Here is a 9,113-nt window from a genome sequence, read left to right as displayed (position 1 = left end):
GTGGGCTCTAGAGCACAGGCTCAGTAGTTGGGGCGCATGGGCTTAGTTGCTCCACAGCGTGTAGGATCTTCCCTGACCAGGGCTCGAACCCGTGTCCCCTGCATTGGCAGGCGGATTCTTAACCACTGCGCCACCAGGGAAGCCTGCCTTTCCACTTTCTTAACAGTGTGTTTGGAAGACAAAAAGTTTTAATTTTGATGAAGTTCAATTTATTGATGTTTTAATAGTTCACGCTTTTGTTGTCCTATACAGTGGCCCCCAACCTTTTTGGCACCAGGAACTGGTTCTGTAGAAGACAGTTTTTCCACAGACCAGGGGGTGGGGTGGGGTGGTGTGGATGGCTCAGGTGGTAATGCGAGCGATGGGGAGCGGCAGATGAAGCTTAACTCGCTTGCCCGCCGCTCACCTCCTGCTGCACGGCCTGGTTCCTAACAGGCTGCGGACCAGTAGTGGTCCACGGCATGGGGGTTGGGGATCCCTGCTATATTAGATATCTTATCCCAACTCAAGGCCATTATGATTTTTTCCTGTTTTCTTTTAGAAGTTTTATGGGTTGGCATTTAGGTCTATGGTCCATTTCAATTTGGTTTTTCTATATCCTTACAATAAACTCAGAAAAAAGGAATAAACTATTGATATACGCAACAACATGGATGAATCTCAAAATCATTTATGTTGAATTACATAAGCCAGACCAAAAAAGAGTACATACTACAGGACTTCATTTCTAGAAGATTCTAGAAAGTGCAAACAAATATATAACAGAAAGCAGCTTTCCTCTTTTATCTCAGAGCAGGCCAAGGGGCAACTTTCTTCCGTCTTTTTGCATCCAGGTCTATCCGACACCAGCTGCCTCCAACATGTCGCTCAAGTTCAACTCCAACAAGATCAAAAGTTGTGTGTACTTGAGGTGCCTTAGTCGGGAAATTGATACCACGTCTGCCCTGGCCACCAATATCTGTCCCCTGAGTCTGTCTCCAAAAAAGCTTGGTGGTGGCATCACCAAGGCAACCAGTGACATGAAGGGCCTGAGGATTATAGTGGACCTACCCATTTAAAACAGACAGGCCCATATTGAGGTGGTACCTTCTACTTCTACCCTGGCCATCAAAGCCCTCAAGGAACCACCTAGAGACGGAAAGAATCAAAAAACATTAAGCACATAGGAAACATCACTGTTGAAGAGATTGTCAACTTTGTCTGACAGATGTGGCATGGATGTTTAGCTAGAAAACTCTCTGGAACCATTCAAGAAATCCTGGGGACTGCCCAGTGTATGGCTGCAGTGTTGATGGTCACCACCGTCATGACGTCATAGATGACATCAACTGGTGCAGTTGAATGCCCAGCTAGTTAGGAACTACTAAGGAAAATATTTCAATAAAGGATCACTTGAAAACCAGTAAAAAATACTCCCCAAACCACAAACCCCCCCCCCAAAATAAGAGCAAACAAACGAAAAACAGATTAGTGGTTGTCTAAGGACAGAGCTGGAGAGTAGATTTCAGACACGTCCAGTAAACTATTGGGCATTTATGGAATTGTTTATTATGTTGACTATGATGATAGTTACATGAGTGTATGCATATTTCAACACTGGTCAAGTTGTACCCCTTAAATATGTGCTGTTTATTGTATCAATCATACCTTAATAATACCTAAAAATTTGTTCATTAATTGAATGGAAAAAACTCTTCCTCTAAGGAGCCTTGTAATTTAGCTGCCCCAAACGACTTCTGAATCAGACTTGGGTATTAATTTTCTTAAATCACATTTAAATTAGAAATAACTTAAAAAAAAAAGACCATTAAATTTTATCAGTCTCCTTCTAGTGCGGTCAGTTGTCCTTAGATAGGGAAGGAGCACAGTGAACACATTTTTTGGTCTCATTGCAATGTGCTCTTCTCTTTGAAATTGGTGTCTTATCTTTTACATCTGCAATTAGCTGAGGCTGGCAACTTCAAGAATAAGTCCTGCACTCAGACATGTTGGCACTTAACCCTGCACCACCGAGGACAGCAGCTAAAATCCAGATCTTTCCCTTAGAGCAGACACTTCATTTGGAATTGTCAGAAACACGTGTAGCCTGAGGTCAGGTGCAGTCTACACCTGTTCAAAAAGAGGGCCAATCTCTGAATACTAGGATTTGACCGTCCTAAAAGAAACAAGTCCCATTTTCTGCTTCTCAGAATGAGTCTAATATCCAGCTAAAAGGAATGCTGGATTAAAATCTAGCTGGATGACTTCAACCATGCCACCTGAATCTCTTGGGCCTCAGTTATTTCTAGTCTAAAATATTGGTTTATTGGGTTAGATAATTTTTAATAGTGTTTCCTATAATGCACTTCTAGAATTGGTTATTAGAAGCCATTTTGTGGCTCACCCTTAACCTACTGAATGCAGCTGTATTTTTGCTCCAAATGTTAAATATTTAATCAACTCTAGGTGAAACCCAAATGTAATTCATTAAGCAACTTGGTGTTGAGTCAGATGCAGCAGACATGAAAAATCCTTTTTCATTAGTGTCCACTGGCTTCATTGGTTCAAGAATTCTGGCTGATGGCATGAATAGCAAAACTGTCCTCTATTCAAATAAACTGAATGTGTATGAGTAAAAATAAAGTAAAATAAAAGCCAGGAGCCTTTCCAATTGGCTTTTACTAATTGTGATGTATTGATTTTCTATGCTACATTAATGTCTCCAAGGCTGTCCTTTGGCCAATCCAAAAGATGAATGAAGTTAATGAAAATTGTTATTTTAAAGTGTGCATAAATGTAAAGGCTAAAATCAGCAAAAGGAAGGAAGGAGGGAGGGAATCAAGTATTGTCAAAGTATGTTCTAGATACCAGGTGCATCACCGGTGATTTGTATCCATAATCAATTTCTAGTAGTTTGGAGGACAGTGTTGCCCTTATATTGACATCCTAAAATTCAGCAGCCATGGGCTTAGTTAAGTAGGAGGAAGTCAACATAGAATGTGACTGTCTTGGATGGTGACGGTAGCATTAGTTTCCAGCCTCGAGTCCTCAGAGAAGGGCACATCTCTTTCTCTTTTACTGCCTTACTTCCAGGAGGATAGGCTCTCCTGTTTAATTTCCTAGAGCAGGGGGCAAATTCCAACCCCTGGTTCAAATCTGGCCTGTTGCCTGTTTTTGTATGGATTGTGAGCTAAGAATGTATTTTACATTTTTAAATAGTTGACAAAAAAATCAAAAGAATAATATTTCATTACATGTGATAATTATATTAAATTAGAATTTCAATGTACATAAAGTTTTATCGAAACACAGCCACGCTCACTCGTTTACATATTTAGGGCAGCTTTTTTTTTTCCCCCCCGTACGCGGGCCTCTCACTGTTGTGGCCTCTCCTGTTGCGGAGCGCAGGCTCCGGATGCACAGGCTCAGTGGCCATGGCTCACGGGCCCAGCCGCTCCGCGGCATGTGGTATCTTCCCGGACCGGGGCACGAACCCGTGTCCCCTGCATCGGCAGGCGGACTCTCAACCACTGCGCCACCAGGAAAGCCCTAGGGCAGCTTTTGACCTACAATGTCAGGAGTTAAGTGGTTGCGATGAGACAGTATAGCCCACAAAGCCTACAGTATTCACTCTCTGGCCCTTTACAGAAAGTGTTTGCAGACCTTTGTCGTAGATCGTAGCAGAGATTTCACTGAAGGTTGGTAACAGGAAAAGAGAAGTCCAACATGCAGTGATTTACAGCTGTGCTCCATCCCTAGGTCTTTCCCTCAGATTGGCTTTCTGCTTTTTTCTGGAACTGTGTCAATGGGACCAAACATCCGGTGAACTGAACTGGGTCCTGAGACTGAAGGAAAGAGATATAATTTCCCCTCTTTCATGGGGTTCTCCCAAGTCCTTTTTTTATTGCCTCCAAAGGATCTCTTTCCAGGATGGCTGACAGCTAAAATATCATTTCACTTTAGGAAAACTCTACTCTCACCTATGGGGGGTGTGATCTGGACCTGGGATCCTTCCAAGACAATTACACAATACACTCATATCAGTATAGTCCCCAAATTCTGGCATATTCAACCTTGTGGCCAAGATTAGACTAAGTGCAATTTGGCATCACATAGTTTTTCAATCCTTCTAAATAAAGAGATCAGTAATTTGGGATATAGCCACACTCAGAGTTGAATTTTTTTTAATAAATTTATTTATTTTATTTATTTATTTTTGGCTGTGTTGGGTCTTCCTTGGTGCTCACAGGCTTTCTCTAGTTGCAGTGAGCGGGGACTACTCTTCGTTGTGCTGCGCAGACTTCTCATTGTGGTGGCTTCTCGTTGCAAAGTACGGGCTGTAGGCGCGCAGGCTTCAGTGGTGGTGGCATGAGGGCTCTAGAGCACGGGCTCAGTAGTTGTGGCTCACGGGCTCTAGAGCACAGGCTCAGTAGTTGTGGCGCACAGGCTTAGTTGCTCCGCAGCATGTGGGGTCTTCCCAGATGAGGGCTCGAACCCGTGTCCCTTGCATTGGCAGGCGGATTCTTAACCGTTGCGCCACCAGGGAAGCCCCTCAGGGTTGAATTTAACCAGTATGTTCATCTGAGAAATGGGTATAATATCATTCACTTCACTGAGTTTATCATAATAACACTGTAGCATTAAGTAACTTGTGCAGTGTCACATAGGACACAAATGACAGAGCTGGATGTGAACCTTATTCTTTCAACTCCAAATTTTCTCTCTTCCTAATTCTATCTTTTTTTAAAATTTTATTACTTAAAAAAATATTTATTTATTTTTGGCTGCGTGGGGTCTTCGTTGCTGCACGAGGGCTTTCTTTAGTCACAGCGAGCAGGGGCTACTATTCGTTGCGGTGCACAGGCCTCTCATCGCAGTGGCTTCTCTTGTTGCGGAGCATGGGCTCTAGGTGCACGGGCTTCAGTAGCTGTGGCATGCAGGCTTCAGTAGTTGTGGCTCGTGGACTCTAGAGCTCAGGCCCAGTAGTTGTGGCACACAGGCCCAGCTGCTCCATGGCATGTGGGATCTTCCTGGCCCAGGGCTCGAACCGGTGTCCCCTGCACTGGTAGGCGGATTCTTAACCACTGAGCCACCAGGGAAACCCCCTAATTCTATCTTAAAAGCCCCCCCCCAAAAAATTGTTTGTTTTCTTTTTAAGTAAACCTGGGACTTTCTTGATAAGTAAATGTTTGATTTCTATTGGGCTTTTGGAAAATTGGCTGAGTTTATAGATTTCCATATCATGGCACAATAATTGGGGACCTAGGAGGGTGCTTACAAGCTCACACTCTGGAATCATAGAGAACTGGTCTGAATCACCATTTTACCACTTACCAAATGAGGAATGTTTCTTAAGCATGTTTCTTGAGATCTCTGAGGGCCTCATCTATAAAATGAGAATGATAATGGTACTGACAGGAACATTGTGTTAGTAAATGAGATAAAAATGTACAACATGTAACTTAAAAAGTGCTCTGTAACTATAAGGTATTATTTTCTCTCAGTTGGATAAAAATGGAATTCCCACATAGCAATAGCTCACTTTTTCCACTGTGAAAGGCCCATGTCTCAAATATTATTTCAGACTTAATTTTTTTGAAAGCTCAGATATGCACTATTGAACTCCCCTTGAATTTTGCTGCCTGTTTCCCAAAGCCTTCAAATGCATTTGATGGCTGCATTGGGGAAGGGACACTCGTGGGATGTCATCATGACAACCATTGGTGCTTTTTGACAAGGTATTGAGAGTTGATGATGATTAGGGAAAAGGTGGCTTCAAAATGCTCTTCATAATCCATTAGGCACGGATCATTAGCATGGCTCAGAAGTACAATGGAACATTTGTAGGAGCCTGTATTATCAGCAGCCCACAATGAGCCCATTCTTGACACCACAGACTTTTAACATCTCAGTTCTAAGAACTGCAGTGATGGTTGACACTTTTCATTTCAAAGAACAGACTGAACGTGCTGCTCTCTATAAAGACATTATCAAATGTACTTTTAGAGTTTTAAAATATTTCCATGTGGAACAGTTATGTTAAAAAGCACTGTGTGCATTTATGCACTGCACGTGAGAATATTAAAAAGTGAGATACATTTTGTTCATTTCATAATGGGTGTATTTTCCCAAAGTTCTGCCCTAATTTCTTTTTTTTTTTTTAATATTTATTTATTTATTTGGTTGTGCCAAGTCTTAGTTGCAGCCCGTGGGATCTTTAGTTGTGGCATGCGGGATCTAGTTCCCCCAGCAGGGATCGAACCCGGGCGCCCTGCGTTGGGAGTACGGAGTCTTAGCCCCTGGATCACCGGGGAAGTCCCGCTCTGCCTTAATTTCTACATGTATATTCACATACATAAATATCTAATTTATCAGTAAGGTCTATTCATACCACACCACACTGGACCAACAATGCATATAGAAATTATATAAATGTATCCTTGTCCTATTTTCAACCATTTCTCTCTAATGCTCATTTTCATTTAATTCTGTCCTGTTGAAAACTTTTCTGTGATAAACTCTAGATGGGTTTATCATCCCATCTCAGGACATATGTGAAGGGGAAAATGTAAGAGAATTTAACTCACTTTTCTTTCTCAAACTTTTCTATGTAGAATAAAATGAGGTCACAAGTCATGTACATGTTCATACAGTTGATTTGATGGGAAGTGCTGAGGATGAGGTGGAAAACCCATTTACTTTGTTTAATTAACAGTTTTAGTCAGTCAGCCAGATCATTGGTTGCCGTTCTTAGAGTCAGTTACAAAAGCGAACTATTTGTATCTTGTCTGTCAAATTGTCAAGAAGAAAGTCAGTGAATAGTATATGAAGACTTCCTTTATTTGAATCTTTTTCTCTATTCAGTGGAGACAAATCTCTTCCGTGATAGAGTCTGTTTGCATTTTATGAGCAATATTACAATACCTTCTTTCAAATCGCAGTGTTTAATTGGTTCCAGTTCTACAAGTCATCACTTAACCCAAACTTTTTAGGTTCTGTCCTGGATAAGTAACATGTCCTCTTCATTTGTATTTGGACCATGAAGTAAAACATTCCTGAATATAGAACACTTTAATTCCACAAGCAATGCTAACGATGCCGGTCTCTTTATTTCCAGATTCACATTATGGTGATACAAAGGGCTGGGACTAGGCATTTCAAATTTAACAGGGCCAAAATTAGATTGCCTCTTTCCCTCCCTGATGCACTCTAATCTACCCCAAATTGCCCTTTTTTAGAAGTGGCATATCCATCTTTCCCCGCATTCTAGCCTCATACTCTAATCAAGCCATCTGACATCTCATATTTTTTCACTCCTGTGACAAATCCTGTCATTTCTAGCTCCAAAATATTTCTCTATCTCACTATCACCACACCAGCTAAAGACACCCTTATTTTATGCCTCCTCTCCTTCAATGGTCTGTCTCCCCAGTGGTACTAGTTTTCCCTTCTGTATGATTTCCCACCTAACTGCTAGGTAGAGCGTTTTAATAGGCAATTTTGATCATGTCACCATACTGCTGAAAAGCCTCCAAGGGCTTCTTCATGCCATTAAAAAAATCCCACATCCTAACATGACTCAGAGGACCCCACGTGGTGGCCCCCATCTATTTCTACAGACTCATTTTCTGCCTTTGCCACCTTGCTTACCATATTCTACCCACACTGGCCTTTTCCAGTCCCTTTAACTTGCCAAATTCTCCTACTGTTCCCTCAGTGCTGGCCAATGCCTAATCAAACTCCAGGTCTCAGAATTGGAGAGGCTTTCTCTACACCCAGCTATACTCCTAGGTAAGGTAGGTTCCCCTTGTTTGCTCTCTCATGACACCCGTTATTTTTCTTTGCTGCACCTCTCCTCCATGGTTGTGTATTCCTGAACCTATTATTGGATGCCTTTTTCCTACTTGCTCAGGCTCCAAGAGGAAAACACCACTCTGTTTTGTTCACTGCCATTTCCCCAGTGCTTGATAAGAGTTTGGCAAAATGTAGGACCTCAATTAATAATGAATGCATGAATTTTCAGACAATTAAGCACAAAATAGATTAATGTTTCATTTTGATTAATTTAAGCAAATCATACCAAATTATACAATCAGAAAAGCTTGCTATTTTTGGCCCTTAATTAACCCTTTATAAAAGTCAGATGCTATCACCATCATCACCATCACCATGAGCTCAGTGTACTTCCTGGATCCTATTGAATGGCTAAGGTGGGCAAAGAGGCAGAGTGGTCAGATAAAAGACAGGATGCTCTGTTAAATTTGAATTTCAGATAAAACACAAGTAATTTTTTAGTGCAATATTTAGGACATACTTACACTAAAAAATTATTTGTTATTTATCTGAAATTCAATTTTAAGCCAGCATTCTGCATTTTTATTTGCTAAATCTGGCAGCCCTACCACAAGGAAAGGGTCATTTGAAGTTTTTAGAAAGTTTGCTTCAGTGAAGTTTATAGACATACCAAAAGGAAAGGCACAGAAAATAAAGAAACCTTGGAAATCTTTGTGATGGAAGTATTTTTTTCTTCCAGTTTTATTGAGATATAATTGACAGCACCGTGTAAGTTTAAGGTGTGTAGCATAATGATTTGACTTACATACATCAGGAAATGATTACCATAATAAATTTAGTGAACATCCATCATCTCATACAGATACAAAATAAAAGAAAAAGAAAAAAACTTTTTCCTTGTGATGAGAACTGTTAGGATTTACTCTCTTGCCAACTTTCATATATAACATACAGCAGGGTTAATTATATTAATCATGTTGTACATCACATCCCTAGGACTTATTTTTCTTATAATTGGAAGTTTGTACCTTTTGACCACCTTCATCCATTCCCCCACCCCCTACCCCTTGCCTCTGGTTACCACAGTCTGATTTCTCTTTCTGTGAATTTGTTTATTTGTTTTTTGAAGTATAATTGACCTACAACATCATGTTAGTTACTGCTGCACACATAGTGTTTTGATATTTCTGTATTATTACAAAACGATCACCACTGTGATGGGAGTATTATCCAAGTTTTAAATCCATTGCTGTTGTATGAGATGGTTAGGACAATTGCTTAAATGAAATGGCAATCCTTTGTTGATTGCTACAGGGGCAGTTGAAGGGATTTGGAAATTT

At 40.8% G+C, this 9,113-nt stretch overlaps 1 pseudogene; it reads left to right on the top strand.

Annotated features, from left to right (window-relative positions):
• Nucleotides 1–791: 791 nt before the first annotated feature.
• LOC114889889 lies at nt 792–1,357 on the top strand (annotated as a pseudogene).
• The last annotated feature ends 7,756 nt before the right edge of the window (nt 1,358–9,113 follow it).

Source organism: Monodon monoceros, unplaced genomic scaffold (genome assembly GCF_005190385.1).
Source record: "Monodon monoceros isolate NGI ecotype Baffin Bay Population unplaced genomic scaffold, NGI_Narwhal_1 Super_Scaffold_10, whole genome shotgun sequence".
Classification (NCBI taxonomy): Eukaryota; Metazoa; Chordata; class Mammalia; order Artiodactyla; family Monodontidae; genus Monodon; species Monodon monoceros.
Note: the sequence above shows the minus strand (reverse complement) of the source record. Positions and strands in the feature narration are given on the sequence as shown.